The 18397-nt window shown below is 36.5% G+C and overlaps 1 protein-coding gene and 1 long non-coding RNA gene across 2 annotated transcripts in view; both read right to left on the bottom strand.

Moving 5' to 3' along the window:
• Positions 1–6575, bottom strand: part of LOC106879571 (glutamyl-tRNA(Gln) amidotransferase subunit A, mitochondrial) — a 329428-nt gene extending 322853 nt beyond the window's left edge. Inside the window, exon 1 of the mRNA XM_089339230.1 lies at positions 6467–6575. The gene's annotated coding sequence lies outside the window, so the exon portion shown is untranslated. The remainder of the gene's footprint in view (positions 1–6466) is intronic.
• Positions 6576–14066: 7491 nt separating this feature from the next.
• On the bottom strand, positions 14067–18318 carry LOC106879563 (uncharacterized). The gene is made up of 2 exons (XR_001410644.3): positions 18034–18318; positions 14067–14286 (listed from the first exon to the last, which is right to left on the bottom strand). It is a non-coding gene; the product is annotated as an uncharacterized LOC106879563 (long non-coding RNA).
• Positions 18319–18397: the final 79 nt, after the last annotated feature.

Raw genomic sequence — 18397 nt, 5'->3', positions numbered from 1 at the left:
AGAATCAAAAGAAAATACAGTCAATCAAACTACCTGAGATAAATACTGAAAAAAGCAAAGACACTCAAATCATGTTATTTGGTCCCTGAAATTATTGCCAAGGTTGCAGCACCTCAGATTTATGATGAGAAGCTTGTCAAGCCTGCTATGATAGCAGTGTGCAGATGGGGTTCTGGGAAAAGACGCTGCATCTACTCTAAGAAATAACACAATTACAAGAATACAGGATGAAATGTCTAATTTTGTTGAGAAGAAGGTTGTGGAAATTCTCCAAAAGACAATTTTTTCTATCCAGGTTGATGATAGCAAAATTCATAACCAAGCTATCCTTCCGATTCATATGTCAGATTCATCCATGAAGATGATATAAGGGAAGAAATGTTATTCATTAAAAGTTTTTCAGAAACTATTAATGGAGAAGATATATTCAATGAAGTAATGCAGTATTTTAATGATAAAAATATTCCATTGACTAATTGGATCAACTAATTGGATCAACTAATTGGATCAACTAATTGGATCAACATTGCATCAGATGGAGCTGCAGCCATGACTGGGAAAGTGAAAGGCTTTGTTTCTAGAATGGAATCAGTTGCTCCTCACATCTTTTATATAATACTCACAAATTCAATTCCATTTCGTGTTCTCTTTAATGCTCTCTCAACATGTTCTGGATTGCTAGGCCTTTACCACTCACTCATCTGATCACTTTGCTTTGCTTCATGTCACAAAGCCACAATAACAGGTAAGGTTTCCATTTAGACGAGCAGCTTATATATGTGTTTGTTTTTATCTATTTACTTATCTCCGTTCTCTCTCTCTCTCTCTCTCTCTCTCTCTCTATCTATCTATATATATATATATATATATATATATATATATACACACATACACACAACACACATTTGTATGTATGTTGGTTTCACTTTTTGACACAAGGCCCGAAATTTTGGAGGAGGGAGCCAGTCGATTAAATCGACCCAAGTACGCAGCTAGTACTTAATTTATCAATCCCGAAAGGATGAAAGGCAAAGTCGACCCCAGCAGAATTTGAACTCTGAACATAAAGAAAGGCGAAATACCACTAAGTACTCTGCTCGGCATCTTAATGACTTTGCCAGCTCACTGTATGCTAAGATGTTGCATTTACACTGTAATATTATATTTCAATCGAGGCGAGCTGACAGAAACGTTAGAATGCCGAGCGAAATACTTAGCAGCGTTTCGTCTGTCTTTATGGTCTGAGTTCAAATTCCGCTGAGGCCCACTTTGCCTTCCATCCTTTCGGGGTCGATAAATTAAGTACCAGTTGCATATTGGGGTCGATCTAATCGACTGGCCCCCTCCCCAAAAATTTCGTGCCTTGTGCCTAGAGTAGAGAAGAATATTGTATTTCTATTTTATGAAATATCCATAAAATAACAAAAAATATTTCAAATTTTATTGATATTCTTTAGATTTTTTTCGTATTTAAATATCACAATGAATGTTGAAATAATGCTTTTTGGCATCGAAAACAAGGAATATGGCACAAATATAGTAACGACGTGGAGGCCCGTGCCTTAGGGGTTAGTTAGGATGTTTGCACTCACGATTATAAGATTGTGATTTCGATTCCAGGATTGAGTGCTGAGCAAAACACTTCATTTCACGTCGCTCCAGTCGACTCATCTGGCCAGAGGTAGTAATCTTGCGACGGAGGAGCGTCTCGTCCAGTGAAGAAAATGGATGCAAAAGAATCTGGGAATCTTCAGAAAGTGGAAATCGACCTTTTAAGTCTAATGCCTTGGGAAGGACCTTTGATCCTTTTGTTTTATTTATAGTAACGGTGCCTGAAACATTGCCAAAACATACTTGTTCCGTTACAGCAAATGCTGAGAAGCTCGAAGATGATGGGGGGGGGGGGGGGTTGCTGACTTAACAAGGGACAGAAATCTTACGTTACTTAACAGTTTCAGAGTCATTCCCCTTACCTCTAATTTTATCTCTTTAAGTTCAGTTTCCGTCTACCAAATCCACTCACAAGGCTTTGGTCGGCCCGAGGCTATAGTAGAAGACACTTGCCCAAAGTGCCACGCAGTGGGACTGAACCCGGAACCATGTGGTAGATAAGCACGCTACTTACCACACAGCCTCTCCTGCGTTTTACATTTTTATCACCTTCAAGGTATTCTCCACTTGAAGCAATGCATCGGTCTGGGTGCGTTTTCCATTGTTCAAACACACTTCCCAAAAATGGTTAGTGACATCTTGATAAAAGATTTCATAACATTTTCTGTATTATTTATTTTAAAAATCACCTTTACACTTCAAATCTGTGTTAAGTAATTCTCAGAGACTTTCAAATACATAAATGGATGTGTGTTAAGAAGCTTGCTTCCCAATCACATTGTTCCGTGTTCAGTCCCACTTCGTGGCACCTTGGACAAGTGTCTTCTTCTACAGCCCTGGGCCGACCAAGGCTTTTTGAGTGGATTTGGTAGACGGAAACTGGAAGAAGCTCGTCGTGTATATTATATGTATATATATATATATATTTATGTGTGTGTCTTTGTGTGTGTTTGTTCCCCACCATCACTTGACAACCGATGTTGGTGTATTTATGTCCCCGAAACTTAGCGGTTCGGCAAAAAAATCCGATAGAATAAGTACTAGCCTTACAAAGAATAAGTCCTGGGGTCCATTTCTTCGACTAAAGGCGGTGCTCCAGCATGGCCGCAGTCAGATAGCTGAAACGTGTAAAAGAGTGGGGTCGGAGTGAGGTAGAAGCCTCGGAAATTGTACCCACTCCCAACATTTTCCAGAAATAAATTTTCCAGACTAAATTACATGGTTCATTATTATATATATATATATATATATATATATATATATAGTAGAGATTGTGACATTTATATTGTGTATATATAATAGCGTGTATATGTTATGTATGTATACATGTAAAAATTCACCAACAAAGTGCTACTTACCTCTTTGCTGTCAAATAAATGGATTAATACTCAACAAAACACACTTTTTTTGCTCGACTCAGCTTTATTTTAACGTTTTAGGGGAAAAAACAAAACAAAACCCTTTCGTGCATAAAATAATTTGTGTGTGTGCACAGGGGAAGAAAGACGAACGATTTAAAATAAATAAATAAGCGATTTAAAATAAATAGATCTTAATTGTTGTGTGAGAGAGTATATATTTTCTGATGACAAAATATGGTATCTTTCAAAAACATCCTTAATTTATAGACCAATATCCTGTGTGTTTGAGAAAACAATACAGTTGACGGAAATAAATTTCCCAGGGCGTGGATAACAACACATGGTTCGTTTGTTTACTTAACTATCTATATATCTATATGTATGTATCTATATGTATATATATATATATATATATATATATATATATATATATATAGATAGATAGATAGATAGATAGATAGATAGATAGATAGATAGATATACATTCAGAGAATGTGACATCGTTCAGCTTCCTTCCTCTCTCTCTCTCTCACACAAATTATTTTGGGCGCGAAAGGGTTGTTTATTTTCCCCCCTAAAACGTTAAAATAAAGCTGAGTCGAGCAAAAAAAGTGTGTTTTGTTGAGAATTAATCCATTTATTTGATAGCAAAGAGGTAAGTAGCACTTTGTTGGTGAATTTTTACATGTATACATACATACACGCTATCATATATATATATATATATATATATATATATATATATATATACTTTATTTAAAAGCAGCAAAAAAAACCGTTACTCTGAGTTTCACGTTCCCATTCATCGGACAGTTTTGTTAACCCTAACCATTTCTAACAAAACTGTCCGATGAACGGGAACGTGAAACTCAGAGTAACGGTTTTTTTTGTTATATTTCTGCTGCTTTTAAATAAAGCATATTACTCTACCTCTGGTATTTGAGTACTCTTTTTTCCACCTTGTTGCACATTTCATGTGCTTACTCCGGTATATATATGTATATATATATACATACATACATACACAATATAAATGTCACATTCTCTACTATATATATATATATATATATATATATATATATATATATATATATATATATTAATAATTATCGCCAAGTCAACTTGGCAGTCCAAAATTAGGACGAAATTAGAAATTAGAAATATTAATAACTCTCTCTCTCTCTCTCTCTCTCTCTCTCTATATATATATATATATATATATATATATATATATATATATATATATTTTTAATAACAAACCATGTAATTCAGTCTGGAAAATTTATTTCTGTAAAATGTTGGGAGTGGGTACAATTTTCGAGGCTTCTGCCTCACCCCGACACCGTTTCCGGACTTCCAAAAGGGTTTTGCAGCATCTTAGGAAATCACAGGAATTCATTCAACGAAAAAAAAAATAATAATAAAATTCCAATGATTCCGGGATGGGGGGGGGGGAATCTCCCCTCGCCCCACCCTTTTTTTCCGAACCAAAATAAGGGATTTGTAGCATATTAGGAGGTCAAGCTACTTGATTCCACGCAAAAAATCCGATTTTCTTTTTTTTTTTTCTTAGTAAAAATCGTGCGGATGTTACTCAAAAAATTTACCACAATATTCCTTCAAGGAAGAAAAATATAAGTGGAGGTGAATCCTGTATTTATATTGATTTCTATTGACAAGTCGACCCAAAACACCGGTGTTTCTGGGCCAGTGAGTGGGGAATCTTGTCGCACAGTGTACTTTAAACGGCCTATATACACTCCCACTTTATTAATGTATTAAGTTTTTAAATAAAGATGTTTTCTTTTAACGTTTCCTTCCTGTCGTCTGCTTCAGTGAATTCTTTCAAAGCTGAATGGAAGACAGCCGCCATTAATTCGGAGAAAACATCTTACTGAAGGCAATGTTCGTTTTTTGTCCTTTCGAAATCTCATTGAATGTTTAACAATGGTAACCTAGGACACAGTATTTTGGTGACCCAAACTTAATTTACTTGGTGTAAATAAATAGTCTTGACATCTTGTTGGTTAATAGTGGTTTTTATATCGTTCAAATATACATACATAAACATACATATATATATATATATAAACATTTACACATACGTATACATACTTAAACATATACATACACATAAGTATATGCATACATTATACATACATACGTACACATAAAAAATTACACATACGCATACATACTTAAACATATACATACGTACATACTCATATAAGTATATGTATACATTATACATAAATATACACGAACACCTATATGCATACTTACAAACACATACATATATATACACACATACACATAAATATACATACATACAAATATGCATATATACACAAAAACACCATTTACTTGGCGTAATTTAATAGACTTCACTGACATTCTTTGTTGATTAAAAGTTCTGTATCGTTCGAATATACATACGTATGTACCTGTGTGACCCCTCTGCCCGGCATTCGCCATCATGATAGATCGCTAGCCACTACACATTCTTTATTTTCTCTCCTTGTTCCTTTCTGTGGAAGAGCGTAGGCTCGAAACGTTAAAGACTTCTTCAATTCCCGAGCGTTAAACTAATACACCTGTTTGTTGTCTGCACCACCTGTCTTCGTCTTTTGTTTGTTTTGTTTGTGAATTCTTCCCATATACATATATATATATATATATATATATATATATATATATATATATATATATATATATGGTTAATGTTTACATCTTGACCCGGAAATGAAAATCCCCTCCAAAATATACTGGAATGGGTACAAAACAATGTGTAGAAAACGAATATGATAGATAAATAAAAATGCGCACAAAACAATGGAACGGTACGGAGAGGAGTTCGGAACATTCACAAGATCCGAGCTTTTTCCTTCGTAACTTTTAGGAAAATGGGATTTTTTTTCAATGAAATTCACTGGAAATACCTTTCCAAAGGCATACATTCAACTTTCTACAGATACCTTAGCGTAGTACGACTGCACTACGTTGTGGGGTTTTTTTTTTTACTTTCAATAATTCTTAATGTTTTGGCTTCATTTTTGTTTCATTTTATCTTGAATTATTTTTACGCTTTTTTAACCCTTCTGCCGTTATTCTGCATTCACCTGTTATTACTTTCTCTCTATCTATCTATCTATCTATATATATATATATATATATATATATATATATATATATATATATAAAGAGAGACAGACACACACACACATATATACAGAAACGTTTCCAAAGAAATCTTTTTCAAAAAATGCACTTTTGAAGGTGAGGTGTGAAACTGCATCAGCCCCCTTTTTTTACACATATTTTAAGATGACATTTGGCAGAAATACGATTTCTAGAGTGTGGTTTACATGAGACTGAAAAATCAAAGCTTGAAAAGAATAATAAACAAATGGTGGAAATTATAAAAATTAGTGGTAACGATGTCTGGACAAAAAAGAAATAAGTCAAAGTGTATTAAAACAATATCTTTTACATACCTGCTAAAATGACTGGATATATAGATCCCAGGTTGTATAAGACCTAAGCTGCAAAACAGTTTTGAAATGGCATCAAGGGTTTCCCGTGCCGACATTTTGAGCGGGGAACAAAGTTACGCCTCGATTTCGTGTAGAGTGGGGGGGTGTATAAAGGTGTTTTTTTTTCATTTGTTTTTTGTTCTTTTGGGGGGCCGGTACAATATAAAATTTGAAATGCAGATTTTTTTTTTTTTTTGCAGATTCGGAACACCCCCCCCCCCTGCAAAAGATTTTTCCCCACAAATTTCTTTATAATCGTAATGTATGCTGTTGGAAAGGTATTTCTATAGAATTTCATTGAAAGGAAAATCCCATTTTCCTAAAAGTTACGAAGGAAAAGAACTTCTTGCCTAGTGTGAGCCCACAACAATATCATGTCTCCTCCACTATTTCAGTATTATGTGTCAAAAGTGAAACAATAACATCTCTCCATTGTAATGTCAGATATTTTCATTTTAATACCGAAACTATTAAAGTGAAACTATTATCTCACATATATACAGGCATACATACATATATATAATATATATATATTATGTATGTATATATATGTATAGATGTGTATATATATATATATATATATATATATATATATATACCTGTATATATATATAGATGTATGTATGTATATAGATGTATATATATAGATGTATATGTATACATGTAGATGTATAGTTGTATATGTATAGATGTATATGTATAGATGTATATGTATAGCTGTATATGTATAGATGTATATGTATAGATATGGATGTATATAGATATGGATGTATATGTATACATGTATATGTGTAGATGTATATATATAGTTGTACATGTAATATGTACACATATATATACACATATATACATGCATACATATATACATCCATATACACACACACACACACACACACACACATACATAGGTGCAGGTGTGGCTGTGTGGTAAGAAACTTGGTTCCAAAACACATGGTCCTGGGTTCAGTACCACTGTGTGGTGACTTGGCATGTGTCTTCTGCTATAGCCTCTAACCAAACCAAGTCTTGTGAGTAGATTTTGTAGACAGAAACTGAAAGAAATCAATCGTATGTATATATGTATGTATATATGTATGTGTGTGTCTTTGTCTCTGTGTTTCTCCCTCGTCACTACCTCACAACTGCTGTTTGTTTATTTACACCCCCATAACTGACTGGTTTCACAAGAAGAAACTGGTACAATAAGTACCAGGTTTATCAAAATAAAAAAAAGCACTCGGCAGTGTCTCATATTTTTGTTTGACCACTCAGTTGTATCTATCAATCTATCTTTGTGTGTGTGTGTGTATATATATATATATATATATATATATATATATATATATCATCATCATCATCATCATCATCGTTTAACGTCCGCTTTCCATGCTAGCATGGGTTGGACGATTTGACTGAGGACTGGTGAAACCGGATGGCAACACCAGGCTCCAGTCTGATTTGGCAGAGTTTCTACAGCTGGATGCCCTTCCTAATAATACACACACATATACATACGTGTATACTTGTTATATAAAAGTCAATGTCTTTGTGTGTTCGTGTGTTACTTATACATTCGAAGACTACTGCACTGATCCTAATGAAATTTGGAACACAAAATCCTAGCCTAGGGAGATGGGTAATGCTGTGTGTTTCATACAATTTCATGGACCAAAATTACTGAATGGATCCTTATGATATTTGGAACTTAGATTCAATGCATAACGGCGAGTATGATGCAATATGTTTGGTTTGAATTTGAGATGGCTTAAAGGGGGCAGAACCCCCATGAAAATTCATAAATTTACCATGTTGATGAAATTTCAACCATGGGTAATTGACACACATCAAGAAGTATTCTCAAAGTTTTCATTTCTCATGAGGATTCTAAGACCCCTTAATGGGGGCCTTAGCTCCCAAATTAGGTCAAAAGCACTGAATGGATCTTTATGAAATTTCGAAATTATATTCTATGCATAAGGGCCATAACCCCCATGAAAATTCATATATTTTTGCTGTTGATGAAATTTTAACCATAGATATTAGACACAAATGAAGTAATACTTCTAAAATTTCATCTTCTTAGAAGTTACAAAGACCCCTTCATGCAGACTTAACACCCACAATTTAGTCATTTTATCTAAGCAAAGATGAATACAGTTGTACTCTTGGAAGCTGTAGGGTCACCCGAACATAAAAGTTGAGCATTATTTGTAATTCAATGGTACAACAGTGTAAGAGTTTGCTTTGAGATATACTTACATTGTGATTTCTACAATGTGGTGCATAAATTGTCAAGTAAATGAGAGGCATCTTTGCCTCCACTGATTCACTTGCAAAATGTTCAGTAAAGTTATTTGTTTGCAAACCTCCTTTGAGTCTTTTTGTTATCACTGGGTCACACATAGTCCCCCGATAGTAACATAGATTTCAAGACCTTCCCAGATGAATGACTGGTTATTAAAAGACATTTATAGATTGGAAATTTATTCTGTCCAGTTACCTATCAGTATAGTGGTCATTTGCAAACTCCAGAGGTGACACTTTCATTTCCCCTTAGCCCTCACGTCATACAGTTGTTAATGTTTGAGTTGGGTCATGCCATTCCAATTGCTATAAATCCATAATGCATTTTACTGCTATGCCTGTCACCTGTATGGTGAGGAATCCTACATTGGGAGTAGTAACGACTAGGGTAGGGTAGCTGACTGCTTATTGTGATCATTCATCTTTTGGTTTCCTGTAGCTTTGCTCTCTTTTACAAACCCAGTGAACCTGCATATATTTCCTATTTCAAAGAAATTTGAACAATACATATAAGACCCAAGTTCAAAAGATTCTCAACAATTCAACTTCTCTGGTTGATATTAAGACACCCACCCCCAATAGGGGCCTTAACTCCCACATTTTAGAGCTCCATGACATCCATTTTTCAGGAGCAAAATCCTTTTAACAGGTTCCATAAGACTGGAATTTTGGATTCTGCACATAAAGATCAATGGTATGGAATACATGTGTCATGATTAGAATTTTTTTAGGGTGTGTAAAGAGGGAAAGAACCCTCATCAGCAATTTTGATGAAATTTGAATCATAGGTATTCCAGTTCATTAGAGAAAATATAACATAACATGTTGAATAAAATCATAATTAACTAATCCTCATCTTGTGTTTTCTTTTACTCAAAGCCAGGATCTTTTCAGCACTCCCTCACACATCCAAAATTTCTCGAGTATCTTCATGGTATTTAGTTGTCGATTCAGTACCATCTTAAGTCAGGGAGACTCTGGGCTGTTATCGGTGGACTTTCGTGGGTCCAGGGAGTTATTGCTAATCTAAATACACTGTGGCATGATGTCAGTGCAAAATAAAGGGCTTCAATGCATTGCCCCTTGTTCTATAATACTGTTTTGATGGTCCTACAATGGTGAAGCTTATCACGGTCATTCTGAGGGTTTCTAACAATCTTAACCATGCATGAGCTCCTGCTAATAATGAGGAACCTGTTCATAGGATGACGTGTTGGGGTAGAGTTGTGCAACTTGTCTGGGTGTGTACCCCTGGTCTATCACTCAAGAAATACCATCCCTGAAACTCCATCCCATCTCTCATCATGTGATTCACCTCATGTTAAGAAGATTTAACCCTGGGATTCACTCCGATATTTGGTGATTAGTAAAGGTTGTCAAAGAGATATGCTACCACATTCAAGCTTTGTTTTGATCAATATTAAATTGCCAGCTAAGGTGGCTCCAGCTGGCAGAACCATTATCACGCTGGAAAAAAATGCTTGGCGGCATTTCGTCTGTCTTTACGTTCTGAGTTCAAATTTCACCGAGGTTGACTTTGCCTTTCACCTTTCTTGGGGTGAATAAAATAAGTACCAGTTGAGCACTGGGGTCGAAGTAATCAACTCATGTCCCTCCTCCGAAATTGTTGGCCTTGTGCCAAAATTTGAAACCAGTATTAAATTCCTGCCTCTGTCTTTTCAATCCACACTATTGCTGGTGCGTTTTCAGAATGGATTAACAATCTTAAAAAGGTTTTAACACTAATAGCCCCAAATCTTAAATGGCGACTCACCGAGTGACCCAAATGCTGGCATGGGGCACAGACAACCTAAAGATATTGAGAAGTGGCACAATCAACTCATTCTTTTATTGAATGTGGTAAGTTCCAAGGAAGATATTCTATCTTTTATTCTGCTGTTATTACATTCCATGATTACACACTCCTGGTCAACAATTCCATCATGGGAAATACCTTCACCTTTTCCCAAGAGCTTACCCAGAACATTCTTCGATAGATATGGGAGAAATCGTCAGTTGATGTTCAAAGATGTTGACAGTAGTGGTGGTGGTGGTGGTGGCAGTGATGTTGATGTCGTTATGTTGGTGTTGATGATGTTCTCGTTATGCTGGTGTTGATGATTACGATGATGATGATGGTGGTGGTGATGGTGGTGGAGGTGGTGGTGATGATTGTTCTTTATGGTGCATCCACCACCATCAACATCTCTTATAGATATATTAATAGACAGGCACACACACACAACTACACAGATAGACAGAGAGAGAGAGAGAGAGAGAGAGAGATGGATAGACACAGAGAGAGAGAGAGAGAGATGGATAGACACAGAGAGAGAGAGAGAGAGATGGATAGACACAGAGAGAGACAGACAGGCAGAGAGCTAGGTAGATGGCTAAGATAGGTAAAGCGCTTTGAGTGAACGAGTGTGAGTCAGAGAAAGGGAAGAAAGGAAGGAGAGAAAGTGACAGGAGAGGGCGAAGGGGCTGTGATTGATTGTCCCATTGTGATCTACGTATGCAGCTGACTGTGTGTGTGTGTGTGTGCAATACACACATGCACACACTCATATATATATTATACACACATACATAGATACATATATATATACATATATATATATATATATATATATATATATACATATATATATATATATATATATATATATATATATATATATATATATATATATATATATGTATATATGTATGTATATACACATATATTTCATTATTCAGTTTCTTGTCAGTTAAAGACAGAAATTCAGAGAAACAGAGGAACAGAGAGAGAAAGAGAGAGGGAGAGAGAGAACTAGCCATCTTTGGAACACGGGAGGAAAATCTCTAAGCCACTTTAGCGACACCAGATATATTTAATTTCGGCTTGAAAAGAAAGGGAATCTATGTTTTTAATAAAGAGGGCGCTGCTATGTATGCTGCTGCCGCCATTCGGAGAGAGAGAGAGGAAGGTGTGAGGGATGGCAGTGATCACGTAGCTAACACGAAGAAAGGCTTTCCCTTTTTCTCTCTCTCCCTCTCTCTCTCACTTTGTCTTTCTCTTCCTCCCCCCCTCTCTGGAATCCTGGTTTCAATCCCTACCTTGTAAAAAGAAGGTCATTTTTTATTTCCTGTTCCGTTTACAATGTAATATGAACAAAGATTTCCCTCACACACACACACACATGCATGCATGCACATACTCTTATATCTCATATATATATATATATAGAGAGAGAGAGAGAGAGATAATCTTTTACTTGTTTCAGTCATTGGACTACGGCCATGCTGGAGCAACACTTTGAAGGGTTTTATTTGAACAAATGAACCTTACCACTTATTTTTTTAAGCCCGACACTTATTCTATCGGTCTCTTTTGCTAAACGGCAAAACTACTGAGACATAAACCAACCAGCACCGGTTGTCAAGCCGTGGTGGAGTAGGAATATAACACAAATATAAAGACACAAAGGCGTGGATATACGAGTTCCTTTCACTTTCCATGTACAAAATCCACTCACATGGCTTCGGCCCAAGGCTATAGTAGAAGACACTTGGCCAAGGTGCCATGCAGTGGGATTGAACCAGAATCCTTATGGTTGGGAGAGAAACTTCTTACCATATAGCCCCGACTGCGCTTCTCGTGTTTTTCCAGTATATATATAAACAACAGATGGAAAGTAGTTCATTCACTACAGCTGTTTCAGTCATTTGGGTGTGGCCATGCTGGAGCACCGCCTTTAGTCAAACAAATCCACCCCAGGACTTATTCTTTGTCAGCCAAGTACTTATTCTATTGGTTACTTTTGCCGAACTGCTAAGTTTCAGGGACGTAAATACACCAGCATCGGTTGTCAAGCGGTGGGGGGGGGGGGATAAACACACAAACATACACACACATATTTATTTATTTATATAAATACATTATTTATTTATATATATATATATATATACATATATATATATATATATATATATATATATATATACGATGGGCTTCTTTCAGTTTCCGTCTACCAAACCCACTCACAAAGCTTTGGTCAGCCTGAGGTTATAGTAGAAGACACTTTCCAAATGTGCTACGCAGTGGGACTGAACCCGGAACCATGTGGTTGGAAGCAAGCTACTTTTTTTATGGATTAAGAAGACAACTAATGGTATTGTGGGGAAAAGACCTCCACAATTTTCAAGCGATCCACTTAAGAATGTTGGAAACTGTCTCCTTTTCGAATGAGAATACACGTGGTTACACAAGACTATGAAGACTTCAAAATAGTACATAGACAAGGGGAGGTAAGACTTTCTTAATTATTATCTTCCTTGCATTGACCCTAGATTTTTTGTTTAGCATTGGTTGTCTTGTTAAACAATAATAAAGAATGTAAAGAGTAAAAAGTTTTGAATGGTACAACAATGCACTATAATACAAAAAATGGAAGAAAAGCCGTTAGTAAACAGTTTGTAGCAGAGACTCCATCTAAGAATATCTGAAGAAGGAATTGTATTCCGAAATATCATCGGACTTTAGATAACTAAGTTACAACAGGTGTAGAGTCCATTTTTTGTATTATAGTGCATTGTTGTACCATTCAAAACTTTTTACTCTTTACAAACAATACACAATGCTTCAAGCGAACTACGATACTCTCTTATAATAAAGAATATATATATGAACCAAATGCGGTGTTGAACACTCATTCTTACTCTTCGGTACTATCGTGTGTGTGTGTGTCTGTAGAGAGAGTGGAGGGATGAAGTGAGTAATAAACAGATAAACACAATTAGGCTTGACTCGTATATCCATACATACAACACACACACAAACACACATATCTCTACATATATTCAGAAAGATAAATGCAAATACATACTCAGCAGCTGTTTCAGGAAGCTCAGACTTACATAACAATCATAATATTTATAATTTGCAGATGACTGGTGCAAAAAGTCTTGGGTGTGCAACCAAAACAGTCACACGGAGATAGGAAATGACAGAAATAACGCAAGCACAAATATAACACAATTTCTTTCTACATATATAATATATATATATAATAAATATATACTATATATATGTGTTTATTTATAGAGACTTTTTATATTACTGTATGTATAAATATCTATGTACACTGCTTTATAGATCGTATATAATAAATATGTATGTAATAATGCTGTTCACTCTTATCTAATTGAAAAACCATCTCTCTTTTGACTAATAAATAAACTCCTTCTACTCTTCTTCTTCTTCTGCCTCCTCCTCTTCTTACTCCTACTCCCTTTTGGGCGCAAACTGCCCTTTCCCAAACACGATTTGGTGTCAGGTTTGTTGTGAGACGTGTTGTTGTACTTGCTGCTGTTGTTATTGTGGTTGTTGTTGCTGTCGTTGTTATAATTATTCTCCTTTCGTTTTATTTTTCTCTCGTTCTTCGTGTCTGTCTGTTTGTCTCTTCCTCTGATGTGTTGATGGCTTCAGATGTTGTCTGGAAATGTAGAAAAAATGTTGATTAGAAAATGTCGGATTAAAGAAAGAAATGTGTGTTGGGGGTGGGGCAGAGAAAATATGAATATATTGTTATTCTTAATGCAAATAACACTGTGCCACCAGATGCCCAATAGGACGCTTGGTGGCACAACAGATACATGACGTACAAACAACTAAATCATTCTGTATTGCATATATAGCGAGCGGCACAACAGATGGACAAGTAACGAGTTTGTATTGAACATCTGTTGGCACAAAAGATATACTAGAATACCACATCTTTCTTACATAAATCGATGACGCCTTCAATATCAAACGTGCAGGCGTAGAAGACCGTTTATAAATTTGTGTTTGAACGTTTTCCTCAACAATTATATCGACTTAACCAAATCTTGATTCTTAACTCACCATTCTTTTCTCTTGTATTTCTAGAAAGAAACACATTTTACTCAACGACTTAGCGTCATTCAAACTAGGTTCAATAAAATACTTCACACAACGTGGAAGCTCACTTATAACAACGCCACTAACACCACCAACTGTAGTACCACCATGAACAGAATAATCAGACCTGTGAACTATCTTGGAGGGCGCCAGTTCTTCTCACTTTAGTTTTGCGCTCGAATAAAGATTTATTCTGCTACCAAAAACCCCGTGGGATTCCTTTAATCATCTCTATACGATTGATTTAATGAATGAGTGGAATGAAAGCCACACAAACTCTAAGACCAGTTCACAACGAAACAGAATCAACAGCTGCTGTTTATCGTTGCCCCCAAAATCACTGTCGATGGGAACGATTGAGATTTGAACTCTTGTGATGTCACTAGATTTCCTGAAGACACTTGCAAAACGAACCGACATCCTCCATACAAAACAGCCGTAAAACATATAATGAAGCCACGAAGCTGATCCAACAGGACGTGTGTATGTCTTTGTCTGTAGCTCACCATCGCTTGGCAACCGGTGTTGGTGTGTTTACGTCCCCTTAACTTAGCGGTTCCGCAAAAAGATTTCGATAGAATAAGTACCAGGCTTTAAAAAAAAATTAGTACGATTACATCGACTAAAATTTCGCGAGGCGGTGGCCCAGCACGGCTGGATGTATGTGTGTGTGTGTGTGTGTGTGTGTGTGTGTGTGTATGCTTGTATATACTGTATATATATATATTCATATGTACATATATATGTGTGTGTGGGTGTGCATACGTGCAAATGCATATACACACACACACATACAGAGAGTGAAAGAGAGAGAGAGAGCTAAAAAGCAATTTAAGATTGCAGTTTGAGAATTACACCATTCTCCCTCTTAGCTGTCATTAAACAGACCGTTCTTTTTCCTCTTTTTGTCTCAAAACGAGAACAAAAAAAAAAAGAAGCAAAGATCTCCCACACACACACACACACACACCTAGATAAAAGTCACTGATGGTATTATTGGTAACTTATATTAATCAGAAATCAATATCGGTAACTATATTTAAATATGTGATAACATTTTCTTCAATAATCAATATCTGCCTGTATGCGGCTATTGTATATTTATCTGTCTGTCTGTCTATATAGTTATCACACACACACACACACATGAGCGGGTGCTTAAAAGTTCCTGGCTTTGGGTAAAAGAAAATACAGGAGGATCAGTTAATTATGATTTTAATAAACATATTCATCTCTCAGATTCACACACTTATTGCAGTGGTCCTTCAGTTTTTCTAAACCCTGTTAAAGAACTTGGAATGTTGGGCCTCCAACCAGGCCTTTCGTGACATCCTTAAAGCCAGGAATTTTTCAGCACCCCTTCGTGTGTGTGTGTGTAAATTTTACGAGAGTTGTGAATATTTAAATAGCCATCGTCGGGTGAAAAGGTGAATGGTAAGTTCACAGCAGAGAAGCTCCTTTTTATGGAAAATAAACTACCAGAGACTCAGAAGGGAAGGTTTATAATTCCCAAACAACAGAAATTCTCTCTCTCTATGTATATATCTATATCTATATATAAAGAGAGAGAGAAACAATGGTGTAAGATACAGTCATGGGAAGGAGTTTAGTCGATGCCAACGACCCCAGTCCTTGAATGGAAATTTATTTTTATCAACCACAAAAGGATTAGAGACAGTTGACCCCGGCGGGATTTGAACTCAGAACGTAAAGAGGTGGAAGAAATATCGCAAAGCATTTTCACCGACGCTCTGACGATCCCGCTATTGTGTGTGTGTGTGTGCACGACGTGTTTCCGTCTACCAAATCTACTCACGGGGCCATACTAGAAGACACTTGTCCAAGGAACTGCACAATGGGATTGAATCCAGAACCATGTGGTTGGGAAGCAAACTTCTTACCACACAACCATACAGTGTTTGCTTCTCAGCAGTATGGAACCAAACGATTTCAAAGATATTGAAAGACAGGTCAAACTAACATCTACAACGTTTGAAAGTGTAAGAGACGCAATCTGAATCGCTTGGGCTATCAACCCGTAAACCCATCACATGAGACTCGAACAACGCCCACGTTTTTTTGAAATCAGAACCTACGACTTGGAAATCTGGAGTTTGAAATCTGATGATACTCTCAGGTTAGAAGTTAATGAAAGGCAGTGTTTGAGATCTATATTAAAGGTTTGAGACAAGGGTACAAATGCGCTGTCAGGCGCCTATATTGGGCGAGCCATTATGAGTCAAAGATAACACTTCCAGTTAAAAAAGCTCCACAAATGACAAACATCATTGACAAATAATAAGGGCAAGGACTGAAGTGTTTAATAAGGAGGAGACGTTTTCACAATAAACACGTGACTCTTGAGTTCTCCAAACCACTTGGTAGACCGCCTAAGAAGTCTCTCTCTCTCTCTCTCTCTCTCTAAGAACTGCGAAGAAGCAGGATATCTAACCTCAACAGCAAAGAATGGAGTGTCCAATCGATGTGGGTGACATTGTTCTGACTGGCAGGAGAGAGAGGGGACAGGAAGAGAGTTGGGGGTTGCTGGAGAGAATTGAGCGATTAAAGAGTTTGCACGAATACCAAACCAATAGTATAAAATCTAAGACAAGAATTCCTTCGAAGTCCCAGTAACAATAGCATACACACACACAAACTGAATATGCAAACTTTGTCGAACTCTCTAGATATAACAATCGTAGTAATACTACAAACAGAACCGAATCTGCGACCTTTATAGAACTACTCCACTCCAGTCTTTGGGATCCTGAAACTGGACAAAGGATCTGTTCCTCGCTTCTAATTCATCAAACCACCACCCGGTTTAACAACCCTAGGATGGGTTTATTGGGGTCCACTCTACTTTAAGTAATTTGTTCCACACCCACACGCCCCCTTCTCTCTATCTCTCTCTCTCTCTCTCTAATCCGTGAAAATACCATTCTACCCTTTCTGCTGCCAGGGTCGAAGGCTCTAATCAGAAAAAGTGAAGAACGCTGTCCTTTATCTAATCAAACCAGTAAAAGACAAACAGCCCCTCCCCCCGCCCCGCAGATATTTCCTTTAACAACAATCTCAATAAGTCGTCAGGAACGTAACTTAATACCATGATGAATATGATGGTGCGACTATGATATCGACGATGATGATGATGATGACGACGACAAACTTAACAGATAAAAAGAATTAAGAAGCAATTCCGTTAAAATAAACCAAAAGAACTGCCTCACAAAGCTCTACAAGAACTGCATGAACGTCACAACATCACAGAAACAAGTGCATTAAACATCTCATCACTCACCTTCGTCTTGATACAATCTCACGATGATATATCCAGGAGATACTTCACCCCAAATGGAGAAGGGCTGCTTCCATATGTAAGTTATCCAATTGCTTCTCTCAAACTTCCGGCCTCTTCACCACTTCCGATTATCGATTTTATTCATATTGTAATATCCATGGTAACGTCAAACACGTGATTGTCATAACAGGAGTATAAAACAGTTGGTGTATATATATGTACATATTCGTGTATATACTTAGGTGCCTGTTTGATTATGTGTGTGGGTGAATTGTGTTTGTGTGCAGCTAAGCTTACAGCATGCATGTGTTTAAGTGCATTTCTGTGTGTGTGATATTTTGGGACTTATGATTGTATTTCTGTG

This window comes from Octopus bimaculoides, chromosome 21 (genome assembly GCF_046866305.1).
Source record: "Octopus bimaculoides isolate indiv1 chromosome 21, ASM4686630v1, whole genome shotgun sequence".
NCBI classification, from domain to species: Eukaryota; Metazoa; Mollusca; class Cephalopoda; order Octopoda; family Octopodidae; genus Octopus; species Octopus bimaculoides.
This window is presented reverse-complemented; position numbering and strand designations above follow the sequence as displayed.